This window comes from Dipodomys spectabilis, unplaced genomic scaffold (genome assembly GCF_019054845.1).
Source record: "Dipodomys spectabilis isolate Male_0828 unplaced genomic scaffold, ASM1905484v1 ptg000006l, whole genome shotgun sequence".
NCBI lineage: Eukaryota > Metazoa > Chordata > Mammalia > Rodentia > Heteromyidae > Dipodomys > Dipodomys spectabilis.
In genome coordinates, this window is record NW_024870683.1 from 9,489,818 (window position 1) to 9,510,586 (window position 20,769).

The following is a 20,769-nucleotide window of genomic DNA, read 5'->3' on the forward strand; positions in this document are numbered from 1 at the left end:
CAGGCATGAGCCACCGGCACCCGGCTTCTTCTTCTTCTTTTTTAATGGCTCTGTTCCTCAGCTTACTTGTATATCCATTGAGAAGAATGATACATGTCTTCTCAAGGAGTATTTGCACAGCTTCAATGAGATAGCCTGGGCCCACAATAGAGGAAGTGCTCCAAACTACCTACCACCAATCCAAACACAACCTCTAAACCAAACTCCTTATTTCACTCCAAACCAGAACGTTCTGCCTTCTGCCACTTCCAGACTTCCAACCTCCTTATTTTGAACCTTGCTCAGTAATGACCATAGCCATGGACCCAGTCTTGCCAGTGTTTTTCCAAGACCAACTTCTTGCTTTCCTTCATTTTAAAACATCATTCACCCAGTCCAGCTAAATATCCTTTCACAATATCCCTTTCCCTACTTTTTCTTTTCATTCTTCCGGCCTTTGTCATAGGTCTGTAACCTCACACGGCCTGCCTCCTTTTGATGTTAGCCTCTGGGAAGCTAGGATTCCAGACACCTACCTGGGGTTCCTGTGGTTCCAGTTCTTTTTCCTGGCAAGATGAAGCCATACACTAGTCTGGCAAGGTGTGGAGGATGGGATAAAACTGTAAGGCTTGGAGGCAGGAGTTCTCACTTCTGCATGGGCTCCTCAGGGGACTCAGGCCAGCCTTTCTTATCCTATGGACCTCTATTATCCCCCTTTATGCAGGGGCTATGAAGAATCGAACAGTCCTGAAGACCCTGTCAACCTTGATGTATGGTGATTTATCACTGTGGTCTCTTCTAAACACAAGGCTCATTCATGGGACTTCTGAGACGTTGTTCTTTCTTTCCTCTCTCTCTACCTCAACAGACCTGTCTTCTAAAGCAAATTTCTCCTTTGCCAAGTCCTAGTCAGACCTCATTTCCTGTCTCTAACTCACTGTGCTTGGCTGTTGCCCTTACCTTAGAGCCTTGTGTGTGTGTGTGAGTGTGTGCGTGTGTGCGTGCGCGTGCGGGTGTGTGTGCACTGATGTATGCATGCATTGTGACATTGGCACGGCTCCTCCCCCCTCCTCTATGCCCTCTTGGTCTTTGCTGAGACTTTCCGCTTTCTTTCTCCTAGTCCATCCCAGACCCTCCAAAGGCCCCTCCAGGGAAAGTTTATCTCCGCAGCCTCCTTTTCAAGACTCGTATGCCCTTCTGCAGTCTAGGCATTCAGTGTTTCTCTACTCAGTTGTTTCTGAAGAGAGCTTCTGCCATTTTTGTTTCTCTTATTCTGTCCCCTCTGTTTTTCCCTCACTTCTCTGCACAGGAAAATTCTACTCAACCACTAAGCTTCAGATCATCTATTGCTTTCTTGGAAGCCTTCCTTGATCTCATTCAAAAATAAAACTGAACAAACAAACTCACTTCTGCATTGCCACTGAATCTTCTCTAGTCCACAGGGAAGCTCATTTGTTTTGTTCTCCATAGTATACAAAAAGCTTAGTCAGGTGCTACCACATCAGTGCCATTCAGTAAATATTTGTTAACTAATGGTTGTATTCTTCTTTGGGTTTCTGGCTTTCATCTTCCTCCCCAGCTGGGCTACAGGAAAGGCCTCCTCTAATCTACCACCATAGTTATTAAGGTCTTTCTGAAGGGTGGCCAGGCTCCTGGGCTTCCAAACCTGAGTACTCTAATCCACATTTAAACAAAAGGACACAAGTGGGGATTAAGATGGTAATCACAGCACAGTGATAACCTGCTGGCGTGAGGAGCCTCGATGAAATCCCCAGGGAAAGCCCACAAAGGCAAGAGGTACATGGAGGCTAAGTACCTGAATTCTTCCAGTCCTAGAGAGCTGCTGGGGCTGATATCAGTGTGTCCCAACACTCTCATTTTATATGTGCTGGAGCAGAAGCCTAAGGAGGCTGCCAAGATCACTCAGCAAATCAGGACAGGGCTAAGAAAGAAACCCAGGGCTGTCCATCTCAGGCCAAAATACTCCCATTTCCACCAACCTGTGGAGTTTTTCAAGTGTGGTTAGAGCCTGTGTATGTTTTATTTCATGAATAGAGATTTCCTAGGAGTGGAATTAATAAGACTTTGAAATGAGCACATGTCTTTGAACTTCCAGAAGCAAAGTCACAGACAGAGAAAATTATGTGTGTGTGTGTGTGTGTGTGTGTGTGTGTGTGTGTGTGGTGGGGGGATGATGATGAAGAAGGAAGAAAGAGAGAGAGAAACACTGAGAAGAAGATAGAGAGAACCAGAGACAGATAAAAAACAATAAAAAATGATCAACGTCTAAGAAAGAACCAGAAAGAAATGGACAGCATACTAGAAGAAACAGAGGATGAAAACAAAACAGCAATAACAGAACCTCTGCCTCCCTCTTCTTCCCTCTGTAGGCCCCTGGGAAATGCGTCAGAGATGGGTGCAGTTGTTGGCCCTTTGGGTCTCTGAGACCCATAGCACTTTGGAGCCTTTGTCCTAAGACCTCTCCATTGGGTGCTGGGACTTCAGCCTTTCTAGGCTGTATATGGACTGCAGCAGCTATGTTAGCAGGGAATGGGACTTTTGTGAAAAGTGTTGTGGTTGAGCTGGGTTCCTGGAGCAGCACAAAGAGCTCAGAAAGGTCTGGCTATTAGGAACTCTGGCCCTAGCCTGAGGTCTGGCAGGCCTCAATTGGGCTTTGGTGAGGAGGGGTATGGGAGGCTTTCACTTCAGAGTTTGGATCAGCTAGTTCCCTAGGCTCTTCTGGCTTTACACTCCTCACAGTCTGAGCCCACTGAACTAAGGAGAAAGGTTCTCATCACTTCTTACAGTCACATCCCCATCACTATTTTGGGATGGTGTCTACCATTAAAGATGTAAATAGAAGCTGGATACCTGTGGCTCATGCCTGTAATCCTAGCTACTCAGAAAGCTCTGAGGATAGAAGTTCAAAGTCAGCCTAGGTAGAAAGTCTGCAAGACTCTTATCTCTAAACAATGCCTCAAATCTGGAATGGGGCTGTGGCTCAAGTGGTAGAGCATTAGTTTGAACAAAAAGAATCTCAAGACAGCACCCATGCCCTAAGTTCAAGCCCAAAGACTGGCACCAAAAAATAAAAAATAAAAAAGATAGAGAGAGATTAATTGTAGATAGATTAATTGTAGATTATTAATTGTAATAATTGATAGAGGAGATTAATTGTACCTACCAATTCCTCCAGCAGAGAGTTCTTTTGATGTGAATGCTAAGGCAGGGACTATCAGAGCAAGAGAGGTGCCAGATGCATCTTTTCTAATTTCCCCATTGTATTGATGGGGAGAAAGGCACAGAAAGTCGGGGCAGGAACTAGTGTATAGTATAGACTTGGTTTCTGCTAGCTTCCAGCCCTAAGTGCTGAATGCTGAACGGCAGGGAAGGAAGTTAGGAGGACTGGAATAAAGTTTCTTAGGCAACATGGAGAACAGCCAAGACCTCAAAAGCATACCTAGGATCTGGACTGCTTCTCCCTTCTCTTTCCCCATTTTAAATTGAGTTCCTTCTAGGGACTGCTTGGCAGCTCACCCCTTGGCCCCTGAGAGGCAGCTGATGCCCACTTGCCTTCATTTATCAGGAACCTAGATTTCTAGCTCCTCTGGCTCAAAGTTCTGCCAACTGTCTGGGTATAATCTTACAGGAGGCTATTCCAAGATTGGGTTTTGGGGGTGCTAGAGAGTAGCTAAAGAAGGTAATAAACAGGAATCTTTGGAAAAAGGAAAGCTATATTCAAATGGCAAAGTTCAGAAATCCAGAATGATCTTACCTGGACATAAATCACTAAATGGTAGAACTGACTTCCTTTCATGGATATTTTGAGGTTGTTTTTTGTTTTTTGTTTTTGTAAAGTCATTTCTTTCTTTCGTTTTTTTTTTGTAGATCATGGGGCTTGAACTCTGGGCCTGGGCACTGTCCCTCAGCTCCTCAGCTTAAGGCTAGTGCTCTACCACTTGAGCCACAGCGCCACTTCCGGTTTTCTGAGTGGTTGATTGGAAATAAGAGTCTCACAGACTTTTCCTGCCCGAGTTGGCGTTGAACTGTGATCCTCAGATCTCAGCCTCCTGAGTAGCTAGGATTACAGGCGTGAGCCACCGCCGCCCAGCTAAAGTCATTTCTTTACTTAATGATTCATACATGCATTTACTCCCTCATGTAACAAACCAACCAATCAACCATTGTGGTATTGTGGTCATTAGTGGTGATGGTGGTGGTAGTGATGGCAGTGATGGTAGAGATGGTAGGGGTAGGCAAGCAGTGTTGGCATTGTTGCTATGGGGTACTTGTGCTGATGTGTGCAGGTGGTAGTAGTGGTGGTAATCTTAGGTGTTGGATGGTGCTGAGTGGTGTGTGTTTTTGTTGTGGTAGTGAAGGTTGCAGTGCTGTCGTTGATAGGAATACCAATGGCAGTGCCAATTCGCATAGTGGTGATTGTGTGGATTTTTGCTGCAGGGGCTTAAGAAGCTTTTCTTGACCCCCAAAGAATAGGTAGCCACAAAAAAAATGAAGTCTCCATAAAATTGACAGATTTATTACCTTATATTTATATTAACTGATAATTAAGTAGTGCCAAACAACACAGAAAAATACAAAGGGGGGGCGGGGAAACTTAAGCTAACTCAAATCTTACTTTGCAGAAAGATGGGGAGGAACAGTTTCTGTACTCAGAGATAGATGTTGGGAGGTTTCTTACTTGAGGTATCATAGAGTGCGGACAGTTCCCTGACCTGGAAGGGAATGGAAAGTAGCTTTCTAAGTGAGTACCATTCTTCTACCCATTTATATTTGTATATCAGTCAAGTTGCATGGTCTGCCCAAGATCATACAGGTCATAAGTAGCTGAGTTGGGTTCTCAAACAGATCTAATACTCAGCTTAGGACTTCCCACACTTGGAACCTCAGCTGCCACAGCTCATTTCCTAGCTATGACCTCCCTGTCATCTTGCTTTTCTACCTTGTAGACACTTCATGGCCCAGAAAAACTGCTCCTTTAAAAGCTGGTTGCTTTGGAACCTTTTACAAGTTCTTTCTTCCATTGATTTGTTGTTGTTGTTGTTGTTTAGTGTAGCTCCATGGGGGACTTTTAGGTATGACGCAGGGGAGGTTGGGAGGGGAACTAGTGCTGGAAAGCACAGTGGGAGAACAGAGAGCAGGCAGTGAGGTCATCGCCAGGTCAGGCCCCTTCATCCTCGTTGCTATGGAAATGCAGCTCTGGCATATTATGGAGGGTATCTCCTATTTCCCACCCGCCTATGAGGCCCTCAGCAGGACTGACCATAAAGGATGCTTTCCAGATCTCTCTGGAGTATAAAAGAAAATAGTTACAACCCTGTTTAGCATCTGCACATACCTGCAAAATGCAAGCCAGAATCCAGCTTCTTCTCTGCCTGATATCTCATCAGGATCACAGCGCTCCGGCCACACCAGCGCTTAGCTATGCTCAAGCAGCAAGTGTAATCCAGCCTCCACTCCTGCCCTTGGCCCTGCACTGCTCCCTGCTTGAACATCCTCCTACACATCCAATCAGCCTGCCCCCTCATGTCCTTCAGCCTTTGCTCAAAGGTCACCCCCACTCCCAGAAAGGTCTCCCTTGACTGCCTAGCTGAGATCTCCTCCTGTCTTCTCACTCTGCTTAAATTTCCTTCATGGCATTGATCATTACCTGATGTCAAAGTATAATTTCCAAAGAGTCAAAAAACATGACTCTCAGACAAGCATCTAGTGGCTATGCCAGTGATTTATTCAGTTCATTAGTGAAGGGTTCAGCAAGATGACAGAGCTGGCTCTAAGGGGCTAAAAGACGCTGCTACACGTAATCAATGAGGAAGGAGTGCTGGGTAAAGATTGCTAAACCACACACCAAATTGGTTAATGTCCTATAGGATAATAAAACTGCAACCTTCAGGGTTATCTTGTCTTCCAGACAGAAATCGTTGGCATCTTCGCTGGACAAAAATCACTTGCGGCTTATCAATCTTCTTTAAGCTATCAGTTCACTTCAGAGTCAGAGCCCTAATCAATGGTAAATAGTAAGTCAACAGAGTCACTGTCCTGGAACACCATTGTCCAAAGAACTTTCCCTAAGGGAGAAAACATTCTCTCTGCTCAGCTCAGCTACAAGTGCAGCTCTTGAAATGTGGTTGTTGTAACTGAGAGACAGAATTTTGTATCATGTAATATATTGTGTACATATCAATTGGGTATATTAATGTGCTATATCAATAACTTAAAATTGCATACATATACATTATAGTAATATAAATATACAGTTTATTATAGTAAATGTATCTAATTGGCTTAATTAAGGTAAAGTTAATATGCTAACTTAAATGGACAATTGTATAGTGGCCACCATATTTGACAGTCTAGTTGGAGAAAGTCAGATGATAATTAGGCAGCTCCTTAGATGATTGCTGAGGTGTGAGGGCCTTATTTTCATGTATTGAACAATTTCTTTTAATGCTGATACTTCATATATGTATCTGTATATTGTGTGTGTGTGTGCATGTGTGTGTGTGTGTGTGTGTGTGTGTGTGTGTGTGTGTATGTATGTGTGTTGGTAGTGGGGCTGGAACCGAAGTCCTGGATGCTGTCCTGAGTTTTTTCTCTCAAGGCTGGTACTCTACCACTTGAGCCACAGCTCCACTTATGGCTTTTTGGTGATTCACTGGAGGAATGAATCTCATAGCCTTTACTGCCAGGGCTGGCTTTGAACAGATTCTCAGATCTCAGCCTCCTGAATAGCAAGATTACAGGAGTGAAACACCAGCATCCAGCTTCTGACCTCATATGATGTATGTATTTGCTTGTCATGCTTTGTCTCTACTAGAAAGAAAGCCTTCGGCAAGCCCAGTCTTGGCTTTGGGCTTCAGGTCTACCAGCAACTAGGAGGGTTGCCCAGCAGGTGCACAATCAATAATAGTTGAATGAGTAAATAAACATAAAGTGGCCAGTCTTATCAGAAACAAAGCAGTAAGAGACTCCCTGTGGTAAATCTGGTGAGCTTCAGTAGGAGAGATGTCTGTTGCTTAGTTTCAAATGTTTTTCTTATTCAGTAGAGTGCTTTCCTGCTGTTAACCTCAGCCTTTCCCTGGCGCTTGGGCTGTAGCTAATGATTCTTGGGATGGGGGGGCGGGAAACGGTGGTCTTTGGAGCAGGAGTGAGTGGGGAGTTGTGGTTTATGGGTGGTGGTAAAGCCCTGGATATAAGGAAGACTGAAGTCCTTGTTGAGAGACAGTCAGGGTGGGCAGAGGATTCCCCAGAAGAAGAAACCCTTAAGTTGTGGGGGAGTCCTCAATGGACCCTCCTCCCCCCAGTAGTTAAGGATGGACTGCAGTTATCCACTTGGATAGTGGAATAGTTAGGGTAGGGCTGAGATCTGTAGGTTTGGACTTGAGAAGTCCCAGGACAGGGCGCTGGTTTTAGGAAAGGGGGTCTAAGCCATGGACCCCCTCCTCATCTCTCTAGTAGAGAGTAGGTAAGGCTGAGATCACTTGCTAATACTCCTCCCTGATCTTGGCCTAGGAGGAGCTAGGTAGGGGTTATTTCCTAAGGGAATGTATCCTGATCTGCTAAATGACCTGGAAGTTCTAAGCCCTGAGAAGACCGGAGGTAAGAGGACAACTTTATTTTCCATGTCCCTTCTGGGGCCTGCTGATTCTTCTCTTGGCCCAGCCCAATTCCTACATCTATAGCACAGAACAGGCTGTGCCTTCCCCTGGGACAGGACAGAGTAACTTCTTCCCATGTCCATTTGTGCACTTCTGGGCTGAAGAAAAGTTGTGGCCTGCCTCTGAGGGATGGGAATGGTGGCAGAGTTGGCACTGGGAAATGACCCAGGTTTTGTCCTCTAGGTATCATGATGTCTGTAGAGTGTAATTTGAGTGAAAGGGACTTGTTTGAGTCCTTACATGGTGGTACATACCTGTAATCTCAGTGGCACAGGAAGCAGAAGAATCACTAGGTAAAAAAACTATGTGAGGAATAACTAAAAGCAAAAAGGCTGGCTGCATGGCTTAGGTGGTAGAGCATCTTCTTAGCAAGTTCAAGGCCCTGAGTTTATTCCCAGTGCAGTGGCTCCCAGAAAGTAGAAAGTCAGAGACTACCATAGCGGAATGCTCTCACCCTTCATTATGCAGAGGACAGCCCTGGGCCTGGAGAGGGAAAAGAATTGCCCTTGGATACTGAACAATGGCAGAACCGGCTTCTGAACTCTTCCTCCAGCCATGGATGCTTCTCCACCCCTCTCCCCATCCCAAAGCCTCCCTAAAAGGCATCTGTTCTTAGTGCTTGTTCCCTGAGTCCATCCTGTCCCATCCTTCACCACTAAAGAAGGCTAAGATGAAATGGGTCAGGGGCAGAGGTATTGGGGTTCAATGAGATAGCTCTTCATGGTTCAGAGACCCTATCAATGAGGTCTTCATCTCTGGGAGTTACCTCCATTATCACTGTGGTATCTGAAGGGGTGTGTTGGGCATTGGTTGGTGTCTCTGCAGTGGGTCACCCATCACGAAAGTGTGTGCCATACAATCCTATCTAACCCCTGGGAATTCCCCTGTCCCTCTGTTAAGTGTAACAGAGCAAGTGGAAAGACACTAAAAAACTGCCTATCCTCCCCTTTACCAGCTGGAGAAAGAGAGGTCCAGTGAGTGCAAAGAGCCTGCATTCGGCCATGAGGTCAGTCAAGAAGGAGCTACGTGGATGCAGGGGAGCAGAAGGCCCAGAAAGAAAGGGGAGACAAACGTGGTCAGACTTGTCCTGGTCTACCTTCAGAGTTGAGAACTGTGTCTTCCACCAAGTTCTTTCCTATTAAACACAATCTCCTCATTCTTGTTCCTTGTCCCCCACAAGGACCGTTTTCCTGTCACCATTTCTCCATGAAGCTATTGTAGGTAACTTATAAAAATGGAATCTATACAGTACTTGTCTTTTTGTGACTGGCATATTTAATTTAGCCTAATGTCCTCAAACCTCATCCACATTGTAGTATATGACAGGATTTCCTTCCTTATTAAGTGTGAATAATATTCCATTGTATGTACATGCCACATCTGGCAAATCTATTCGTCCATCAATAGCATTTGGCTTTTTCTACCTTTTGGCTATTGTGAATAGTGCTGCTATAAGTGTGGGTGTATAAATATATCTTTGAGATTCTGCTTTAATTCTTATGAATATACCCAGAGGTAGAACTGTCAATAGCTGGTAATTTTATTTAATGTTTTGAAGGATTTACTCCATTGTTTTCTGTAGCAGCTATATCGTTTTACGCTTTTTCTAACAGTGCACCAGGGTTCCAATGTCTTCAAATCCTTATTAACACTTGCAATTTTCTATTTCTTTGACAGCAGCCATCTTAATGAATGTGAAGTTTTGTTTTATATTTGCGCCAGTGCTAAGACTTGAACTCAGGGCTTGGGTGCTGTCTTTTAGCTTTATTTTGTTCAAGGCTGGTGCTCTTCCACTAGAGTCACACCCGTACTTCTGGCTTTTTGTTGGTTCATTGGAGGTAAGAGTTTCACAAATTTTCCTGCCTCGGCTGGCTTCAATCTTGCCTCCTGAGTATTTAGGTCTGTAGGCATGAGTCACAGGGTCTCAGAGATAGTTCTTGAATCTAGTCTTGTGATAGAGACAGAGATGAGTCAGCCTGGCTCTTGCCAGGCTGAAGGAGAAGCAGAAGGGGAAGCAGAAGAAGGAGAAGGAGAATCAGAAGCACAAGGAGAAGCAGAAGCAGAAGGAGAAGCAGAAAGAGAAGCAGGAGAAGCAGGAGAAGCAGAAGCAGGAGAAGCAGAAACAGAAGAAGCAGAAGCAGAAGCAGAAGGAGAAGCAGGAGAAGCAGAAGAAGCAGAAGCTGGAGAAGTAGAAGCAGAAGAAACAGAAGAAGCAGAAGAAGTAGAAGCAGAAGCAGAAGGAGAAGCAGAAGCAGAAAGGGAAGCAGAAGCAAAAGGAGAAGCAGAAGGAGAAGCAGGAGAAGCAGAAGAAGCTGAAGCAGGAGAAGCATAAGCAGAAGAAACAGAAGAAGTTCTTGAATCTAGTCTTGTGATAGAGACAGAGATGAGTCAACCTGGCTCTTGCACAAGAAGAGGAGAACAGAGGTGGGAAGAGGCTGTGACAGTCACTTTGAAAAGCAATGTGGAGAGAAGCATCCTTTACGAAGGAGCTTAGAAGAAGGAGACATGGATGAAGTAAGCTTCCATAGATCCAGCAACCTTTGAGAAGAGGAGTTGGGTGACTCCCATATGAAAGCAAACCAAAGACAGAATGTTCTCAGAGTCCTCAGAGGCACAGGTATTGGGAGAAGACAGCATTTCCTTTCACCTGGAAAGAAGGTTGTAGCAAGGCCACCAGATGGAGTAAAATCTGAGCAACCACTTGGGCAGAATAGGAGCTGAGATGAGAAGGCAATAGAAGGCCCAAGGAAGAGTGAGTGCAGTCCCAGGGGCAGGAATGTGTGCAGTTTGACCAGGGAATGGCAGATGACCCAGGGTGACAGGGCCTTTGGGTTCTTGGGGAGTGGAGTGGTGGGATTGGTAGTAGGCAGTGATTGACAGACAGGGTGCTTTCTATGGCAGCATCAGGACTGTCCCTGGCTGAAAGTGTTGGGGTTCAGAAAAGTGAAATCTAATGTGCATGGACTCATGAGTGATGCTTTCTGTGCTACCCAGGTGCGAGGAAGTCTAACCTTTCAGAAAGAAGTTGCTTCCGGGAATGTTATGCAGCCTGTTAGGAGATCCTCAATCTTTCTAGTGATGCCATTTAACCCAGTTTCCTAGGGCTTGCACAACTGAATATTTGATGTTTTAAAAAATTGAATTGGAAAATCTCAAACAAGGGAGAGAAAGCTATTGTTCCGAGCTTTCTGTTGGCTCAGTGTTAGCTGCATGTGTAATGACCCAAGAGGCCGGGAAGAGACACAGAGAGAAGAGCAGGTTGGCCGGGGGTGGGGTAGATGCAGAACTGGGGCTCAGGTTCAGGGTGGTTTTTGCATGGAGATATCCAGCATGTTGTATTTATGAACTTAAAACTTCAAATGCAGGTTTAGGAAAGTGATAGCATTCTTCTGTGGCAATCCCAACTTTACCTGGCACAATTTAGAGGCTCCTATAAATGGGAAGTCCAGGCATGGGGGATACCTGTTTTAGACATGGCTGATCTAGAAGCTCACTGATGGTAAATGATGTAGAGTCTATGACTATCCACAGCTCAGTTCTGCTGATCTCTGGCTTCATATTACATGTTGGCTATCTCTACCAGTCAAGCTTAGTATGTAAAGAGCAAGGGGGTTAAATCCACAAGCAGCCAAATTCCAGGTGACCTGGCTTGGGTAGAGATAAGAATACTTAATTCCTGAGCCCCAAAGGAGCATGGCCATAGTGATCTTATGGAATAGGAAAAGAGCATTTTTCTCAAAGTGTCATGCTGGGAGTGCATGCTGGGTCTGGAAAAAACATCCAGCACCGGTAATCCACGTGCAAGTTAAGTGTCTTCATCACACAGCATTGATGCTGCAGCTAGAGGAGTAGGTAAAAGAGACTGTACTAAAGTGACAGAAGAGGGCTGAAGTTCAATCTGCCCACATCCTAAGGCCAGGCAGAAGACTGGCCAGAATTCTTCAAGCTGGGAAAGTTGGAGAGGGTGGAGCTCAACCTGAGCCCCAAGAGGAGATGCTTCCAGAAGGAAATGCAAGGCCCTGCAGAGAGCTTTGGAGATTCAGCAGTGGAGATGAACTCAGCAATGAAGTGATTGGAAAGTGTGGAGTGCCAAGAAAGAGTAAGGTGGGAACCAGCGTGGAGGGGCCACAAAAGGAACCAGAGAGCACAGACATCAAAGAGGCTGTGAGTGCTTGTTTTTGTCTTAACGGGGAGATGCTATTTGATGGAAGCCTGAGGAGAGGGAGAGGATGGCCATGGTTAAAGATAGAGGTGGACTGATTTCCTCTGGTTCCAAAGACCCTCTATACCACGCACAGCTATACAACATGCAGAACGTACAGTTATTGTTTTTTTATTGTATTGGCCACTGAATAGACGGTGTATTTCCCATTTGCAATGTAGTCTTCATGCTTTTATTTTATTTATTTATTTTTGGGTCTGGTCGTGGGGCCTGAACTCTGGGCCTGGGAGCTGTCTCTCAGCTCTTCAGCTCAAGGCTAGTGCTCTACCACTTGAGCCACAGCACCACTTCCAGCTTTTTTCTTTTGCTTATGTGGTACTGAGGAATCGAACCCAGGGCCTCATGAATGCAAGGCAAGCGCTCTACCACTGAGCCACCTTCCCAGCCCCTTCATGCTTTTATATTAAAATGTGTTTTTAAATCACAGAATTCTGGAAGCTCTTATCAGCCACGAAATCAGGAAGCAAAATGGCTGATCCTCTCCAGGGCAATGTGTGTATTGTACTGTACTTACCTACCCAAATAAGCAAGGTGCATTAGGTGTGTTCTCAACTTACGATATTTTCAGTATCATAGATATAATTCCTATCATAATTTGAGAGGCACCTGTATATTTAAAAATGTAATAGAGGGCTGGGAAGGTGGCTCAGTGGTAGAGTGCTTGCCTTGCATGCCTGAGGCCCTGGGTTTAATTCCTCAGCACCACATAAGCAAAAAGAAAAAAACTGGAAGTGGGGCTGTGGCTCAAGTGGTAGAGCGCTAGCCTTGAGCTGAAGAGCTGAGGGACAGTGCCCAGGCCCAGAGTTCAGGCCCCATGACCGGACCCCCCCCCCAAAAAAAAACAAAAAACATAAAAATGTGATAGATAAGCCAGGTGCTGGTGGCTCACACTTGTAATCCTGGCTGCTCAGGAGGTTGAGATCTGAGGATTGTGGTTCAAAGCCCGGGCAAGAAAGTCCATGAAACTCTTATCTCCAAAAAACCACTAGAAAACCAGATGTGGCGCTGTGGTTCAAGTGGTAGAGCACTAACCTTGAGCCGAAGAGCTGAGGGACAGCTCCCAGGCCCAGAGTTCAAGCCTCATGACAAAAAAAAAAAAAAAAAAAAAAGTGATAATGCTTAGTTGCTCTTACCGAAGTCATATAGGATTACTGGCTATTATTCATTATGTTACTGCTCCTTTTCTCCTATGCTTGAATCGTTGGTGCACAGGTTCAGAAAGTCACAATATTTATATGCCACAAGTGGTAAACAAGCAAGCCTTTACCTTGCCAAAATATTAACAAAAACAATAATCTCGGGGCTGAGAAGGTGGCTCAATGGTAGAGCGCTTCCTTGCATGCATGAGGCTCTGGGTACAATTCCTCAGCACCACATAAGCAGAAAAAAAAAAAGACAGAAGTGGTGCTGTGGTTCAAGGGGTAGAGCGCTAGCCTTGAGCTGGAGAGCTGAGGGACAGCGCCCAGGCCCAGAGTTCAGACCCCACGACAGGACCCCCCAAAACAATACTCTTTGCCCATTTGAAGGGTGGTGTATTCTCACCACTTTAGTTGCGTTTATTTAATCATGAGCATGTCTAATTATTTTTTCCATGTCTCTTGGAGCATAATTAATTTAATGCCTATAGAACATTTCAGTTTATGCATGTCCCTCATTGACTTGCCAGTTATTTATATAGTTTCCAAACACTTGTGAAATCTTTGTGCAGGAAGTTTTCTTTCTTTTCTCCTTTTAGACTTTCTTCTTTAACCTGCCATCCTAGCAGATGAATTGCTGGGTCAGCAACGTGAACAGTTTTATGACTCAATCCATATTGTCAAATGCCTTTCTCAAGGGACAGTACACTACATAGTACCTTGGTTTTTATTATACTCTGATCAGCACTGGGTGTTGATAATAAAAATAGTGCTTTTTATTTTTGCTAATTTTATAGGTTAAAAATTGTGATTCTAGTTTCATTTGTGTTTTTTTTCACTAGTGAAGTGGAATATATTTGTTTATTAACTTCGTTTCACCTCTCAGGTCTGCCTGTTCCTCTTCTCAGCTCATTTGATTGATAGCACATCCTTATAGAAAGAAAACATGATGGTGTCTTATCTGGGAAACTTCTATCTCTTCAGGACTTTTGACCGTCTGGGAAATTACTGACTGATACCAGGTTATCAAAGTCAACTTCTAATGTGAAAACACTGGCAAGAGGTTGTTAGAAAGACAGGCCATGTGGAGTGAAGCCAGAGAAAAACTGAATGAAGAGGAAAGACTCCAGGTAGCAGAGGTGGGGTGCTAAGGGGAAACACTAGCAAAGGGAGGAAGCTTGTTGAGTGGAGATGAAAATTCCCAGGCAGCAAGAGAGCATGCTTAACTCAGAGTTCTATCTCTGAGCTTCCTTTAATGAACCCTGGTGACCAGTACAGTAATGACTGTCTTTCAGAATGCCCATTGGGATGGCAGCATCTTCACTACAGGACACCTTCTAAGGTCAATGCTACAGGGCAGGAAAGAAATTGGATGATGGAAAATTTTATCCAGAAGTTAATGAGCTCTATCCTCCTTCTTGTCTAGATAGCTATTTAGTTTCATAACTATTAAACCATCTGTTAATCCATTAATTAAACCATCCTTTAATTTGTATTTCATGTTTCTATACTAATTTTCATATATGGAGACTTTTACAACTCTTTATATATGGATTTATCTAGGTAGATACACACACAAGCACACCCACATGCACGCACACACATATATACATTTTTCTTTAAACAAGATCTCTATGTGGTCCAGTGACTTCAAACACATGATTCTCTTTCTGCTTTTTTCCTTCCTTCTTTCCTTCCTTTTCCTTCCTTCCTTTTTTCCTTCCTTCCTTCCTTCCTCTCTTTCTTTCCTTCTTTCCTTCCTTCCTTTCTTTCTTTCCTATGATCACACAGAATCATTTTATTATGCCTTCACTAGTATTTGAGTATTCCTCTTATTTATTCCCTGTTGTTTGTATTTGTTTGTTTTTGACAGGTCCTCTAAGTTATTCTATGTTACTTAAGATCAAACTTACTCCAGTATCAATCTCTTGTTGATATGGAAGGGTGATATGGTGGCACCTTCATTCTCTTCAAGATTTTATTCCACTTGCTTGGATCTCCTTCTCAACCCCCTCACCAAACAAGTATTTCTCATACTCATGATTCTTTTGGCATTACAGGTTCGAGTCACCACACCTGGCATATCTGTTCCAATTTATCAATTCTTTCTGTCTGTGCTGTATGTGAGGATCTATGGATGTATTCATTATTCATGTTCACTTTTTCTTTTCTTTTGGACATTAATTTCTTCAATTTAGCTCCAAAAAAATCTGTATGTTAGGTATCTGTCTTTGTCGCATTTTTTTTTTTTTTCACAAATAAGATATCTCACTTGTCATCGGTCCTTAAATTGATTTTTTCCCATTATGGAAGTGCAAAGAGTTTAAGTGTCAGTTTGATTATTTTTGACAAATACACACACACATGTAACCGACATTTTTATCACGACATATGGAATTCTATGACCCTAGAAAGTGTCTCCGGAAAGTTTAAGCTATTATAAAAAAAAAAAAAAAAAGAAAGTGTCTCCGGAAAGTTTAAGCTATTATAAAAAAAAAAAAAAAAAGAAAGTGTCTCCGGGTCCCTTCCCACACCATTCTCAGCCCCCTCTGCCTCCCCAGAGGCCATGACTGCTGGTTGCATGTTGATGGGTCCGACTTTTCTGTTCTAGCAATTCATGTGAATGGAGTTGTACGATGTAGACTGCTCTGTGTCTGGCTTCTTCTACTCAACATAATGTGTTTGAGACTCACCCACATTGGAATTGTTGTACACTGTTCGTTTTTATTGCCTTGTGACATTCCATTGTATGAACATAGCACAGTTTGTTTATTCATTCTCCTGCTGATTAACATTTGGGATGTTTCTAGGGCTTAGCTATTATGAATAAAGCTCCCATGGATGCTTTTATACACAACTTTCTGTGGACATATGTCCTTATTTATTTTGGATAAGCACCTAAGAACAGAATGGCTAGATCGGATGGCAAGTGTATGTTCAGCTTTTTAAAGAAACTGCCACACTGTTTTCTAGAGAGATGATACCATTCATATACCCCTCCCTTCTCCAGAACTGAGTGGGGTTTTAGTTCCTCCATAGTCTTTCCAACATACACTGTTCCAGGGTTTATATTTTTGTCACTCTAGTGGCTGTAGTAGTATCCTAGAATAATGTTGGTTTTCATTTGTCTGATGATTTAGGATACTGAACACCTTTTTTTTGTGCTTATTGTTGGGTCATATTATTGATGGGAGAAATTTTAAGGGGTGTGTGTGTGTGTGTGTGTGTGTGTGTGTGTGTGTGTGTGTGTGTGTGTGTGTGTGTGTGTGTGTGTGCTGGTATTGGGACTTGAACTCAGGGCCCTCAAGCTCTCTCGTGCCTTTTCCCTTTGAATCTAGTGTTGTACTGTTTGAGTCATACCTTTACTCTGACTCTCTGCTGGTCAATTGGAGATAAGATTCTTACGGAATTTTCTGTCTCAGTTGGTTTTAGGAATCATGATCTTAAGATCTCAGCCTCTTGAGTTGCTAGAATTACTGACACTGGGATGAATCACTGACACTGGGCAATTGTGTAAAATTGTATGCAGTAAAATTCATCAGTTTTCTCTGTTATGAACTTTATTTCTTTTATAGTAAAAAATCCTTAAAAAAAAAAAACCTTTTAAAGGGCTGGGAAGGTGGCTCAGTGGTAGAGCATTTGCCTTCATGTATGAGGCCCTGGGTTTGATTCCTCAGCACCACATAAGCAAAAAGAAAAAAGCGGGAAGTGGCGCTGTGGCTCAAGTGGTAGAGTGCTAGCCTTGAGCTGAAGAGCTGAGAAATAGCGCCCAGGCCCAGAGTTCAGGCCCCATGACCGGACACTCCCCCCAAAAAAACAAACCCTTTTAAGTAATAGTGATTGAACTCAAGGCTTTGCTAGAGAAGTATACTACTACTGAGCTCTCCCAGATATTGAAAAAATCCTTCTTTTTTTGGTATTGGTCCTGAGGCTTGAACTCATAGCCTAAGCAGTCCTTTGGCTTTATTCACTCAAAGCTGGCACTCTACTACTTGAGCCACAACTCCACTTCTGGCTTTTGGATGGTTAATTGGAGATAATTGGCTGGCTTTGAACTTCAATTCTCAGATCTCAGCCTCCTGACTAGCTAGGATTCAGATATGAGTCAGTGGCACCAGGCTGAGAAATCCTTCTTAATCCCCCAAACTAGTAGGCATTTTCCTTACATTGGTGAAACATAAGATTACCCTTAATCTACTTGTACTTGGTAAGAAAACTTGTCTCACATGTTTGAGCAGTCAGGTTATATATGGAATAATCAATCACTTCTTCAGCCTACTTATTTGATCTGTCTCACTTAGCTTTTTTTTCTGCGTACTGTCCCCGAGCTCTTCAACTCAAGGTTAGTGCTTACCACTTGAGCCACAGCGCCACTTCTTGGCTGTGGTGCTGAGGACTCGAACCCAGGGCCTCATGCATGCAAGGTAAGCACTCTACCACTGAGCCACCTTTCCCAGCCCTGTCCCACTTACCGTAAAACCTATGATTGGATTTATTTCTCAACACCTATGGAATTCTTCCACCTATTAAATTTTTGGTGTTCTAGAGTTTAGTTACCAAGTAAGTGAACCTACCTTTCATATTATTTCTTTTAAAGTTCCTTAGCTATTCTAGCTGACTTATTTGCTTAATCTAGTGGTAGACTGAATAGTAGATGTTCACCTGTGGACCTGTGAACTAATACATTGATGACAAAAGGGATCTTGCAAATGGAACAAATTTTTGGATTTGGAGATAGGAAGAATATCCTTAATTATTTGGGTGGGTCATGTGAAACCACACAGGTCCTTGTAAGAGACAGGAATGGTTAGAGGTATGGCTCAAGGGATAGAGTACCTGTCTAACAAGCTGAAGGCCCTGAGTTCAAACTCCGTATTGCAAAAAAGAGAAAGAAAAAAGGAAGAGAGAGATTGGAAAACAGAAGAGAAGAAATGATGGAAGAAGAGGCCAAGGCATGACACCTTTGGGAAAACAGAAGCATACCATGAGGCTCCAGAAGAGACCAATTCTGTCCATACCTTGATTTCAACCCCTCAACACTTAGCTCAATCTTCTGACCCTCTGGATCCCTAAGAAAACAAGGTTTTGTTCCTTTACACTTAGGGTAATGGGTTGTAACTAATGTATTAGTTACAACTAAAAAAATTCCTTTTAAAAATAAAGTCCTAAGTTGGGTGCAATAGCACACAGCTGTAGTTCCAGTTAGTTGGAAGGGCAGAACAAGAGGATTCTGTGAGTTCAGGAGTTTGAGACAAGCCTGGCCAACATAAAAGACCCTGTCTCCAAAAAGAAATACTCAATATGTAATGTTTTTCTTCTGTTGTTTTGGTTAGAACTGTATTAAGATTAGTGTGGGAAGAATTGTACCCTATTCAGTCTTGCTATTTAGCCTTCTCCAGAAATGGTCTCTGTTATTACCTCTTTGTTCCTGCTCATCACCTCCTGGTGAAGTTTGGCTCTTCATAGGAAGATCCACGGCGAAGGTTTGAGTGCCAGTAGTTTATTTGGCAGGTTGTCTCAGGAGGTATGCGTAGGAGAATGAAAAAGGGTGAGCAAATACCATCATGGATTGTTGGCATTTCCTCCCACTGGGGAAACTCTGGAAGCCCATGTTGAACATGCTCCTGAGAGCTAGATAGGTCTTTGGAGGGAGCACATATCTCCTATGAATATTGGAAAGGGGGTTGGGAGGGGGCGGAGGGCTTGAGATGTGGAAAATTCCATCTCACCTAGAGAGTTGGTCAAAGAGTGCTGTCTGCAACCCCTGGCTACGTTGGCAACTTGTGTTCCTGTCCAAGGAGGGGTTATGGGCAATGGATCCTGCCAGGATCTTGCCTCCTAGCCAGGAAGTGACATCACTGAACTAACTCCCTACAGGATGTGGCAACCAGGACAGCTTCTTCTGAGGAGCAAAGCCACCTGCTAAGCATGTAGGTGTGGTAGACAGTCCTTCATTGTGTGAATCCTCCATCATTGTGTGAACACCTGATTTACAGGCTGCTCTTTGCCCAAGGACTTGTCCTGACTGCCAGGCCATGGGCAGGCTGAAGTGCTGAAGAATGAATGGCATCCTCCCAATAGTTCTAGCCAGTGACTGCCAGAGGCTTCTTGCTCTTGGGAGGTGGAGGGTGAAGAACTTGAAGGTGTGTGTTTGACATGAGTTCCCAGCATTCTCCAGGGGTGGGGGTGGGGGTAGAGATTGGATATAAGCACCTCCATTGCTGGGAGCTTTCCAGTGCTAGTCAGCTTTCTATCACTATAATAAATACCTGACATCATCAGGTTATAAAGAGAATAATGACTTGGACTCACAGTTCTGGAAGTTCTAGTCCATGAGCAGTTAGCTTTGGGGCCTGTGCAACAAGACAGTATACCATGAGACTTTTCTTTCTCTTCCTCCTCTTCCTCTTCCTCCTTTTTCTTCTTGTTCTTCCTCCTCCTCCTCTTCCTCTTTCTTCTTCTCCTTTCTTCTTGCAGTGCTGAAGACTGAACTCAGAGACATCATATCATAATGGGAGCATGTGGAAGAGGAAGGGCCAGGGTCCCATAATCCCCTTCAAGAGTATGTTCCCAGTGACCGGAAGAACCCACTGAGGTTTCTCTTTAAAGAAACTTGAAGTTTCTACTATCTCCCTGCAACACCATGCCAGAGATCAAGCTTCAACACCTGAGTATTGTCACCTGAGTGCCAAACTGTGGTACTTACCTTGTCTGTGTCATATCCCATTCCCCAATATTTCCCAGGCCACTTCCTGAATGAATTAACTATTAATTCTTATCTCCTGCAACTCCAACCAGGACAGTAGGCAATGGGCTGAGATGGCTAGAGGGAGAGGTGGAGATATCCTAGGTATGGGAGCCAGAAGCATTTACTATGGAATTGGGAGACAGTGATATTGGAGTGTGAGCAGAGAGGATCTTGGATTCCTTCCACTTCTTGTTTATATGGTCTCTGACAGCCAGTCAGTTAGTGCAGCAATTCTTCAGGCCCTAACACTGGGTGCCTAGTATTTTATTCTGGACCATGTTAGGAAAAGAGAGAGGAGAGATGGGGGGAGGGAGAGAGAAAGATTCTGGGAAGAGGTCTGCTCAGCTTTAGGGGCAGCCTTATCCAAGGCCACTTGGACTTCATGTTGGTAGAAGAGCTGAGAATAACAAAACACTTCTCTACTTGGGAGAGTTTGGTGTGAATCTGACAGAGTAAGCCAGGGCTCTGAGGAGGATGTGTTGCTGGCCCTTCTTGGTAACCATGGGGATGGAGGGAGCTGGGGGGGGGGGGGTGGTGGGATCCATAGCCCATAAAAACACGGGCAGCTGCATTGCAAGATGAAGGGCCTGCAGATACCCTGGACACCGTATAATTTATAGTGTAATCAGAACACCTCTGAAGGGCTGTGCAGGGAGAAGAGCTATGTTGCAGAGCCTGGTGGGGGAGTGGGGAGGTTTGGACATTTAATGAGGCACTGGGAGCCCATAAAGATTTAGATCAGGATGATTTGCCCATTGAGGATGCTGGATCCATCTCAGAGTACCGCCCCTGAAGGATGCACTACTTCTCTGAGACACTGAAGTCTAAATGCAGAAACTCAGCTGACCCAGCATTTTCTGGAGTACTGTATAAGGGCCTGGCCCCAAACTGTTTACCTTGAAACCATCAACTGTTGGTGCTACTGCTTTGAATATGGTTTGCTCTGTCTGAAGCTTAATCCTCATTATCAGCTATTAGAAGGTTGAACTTTTAAGAGGTGATTGGGGG

The 20,769-nt window shown here is 44.0% G+C and overlaps 1 non-coding gene across 1 annotated transcript; it reads left to right on the forward strand.

The window, feature by feature from the left end:
• Nucleotides 1-6,079: 6,079 nt before the first annotated feature.
• Nucleotides 6,080-6,167, forward strand: LOC122124366. Its single transcript, XR_006150528.1, has one exon. It is a non-coding gene; the product is annotated as a small nucleolar RNA SNORA64/SNORA10 family (small nucleolar RNA).
• Nucleotides 6,168-20,769: the final 14,602 nt, after the last annotated feature.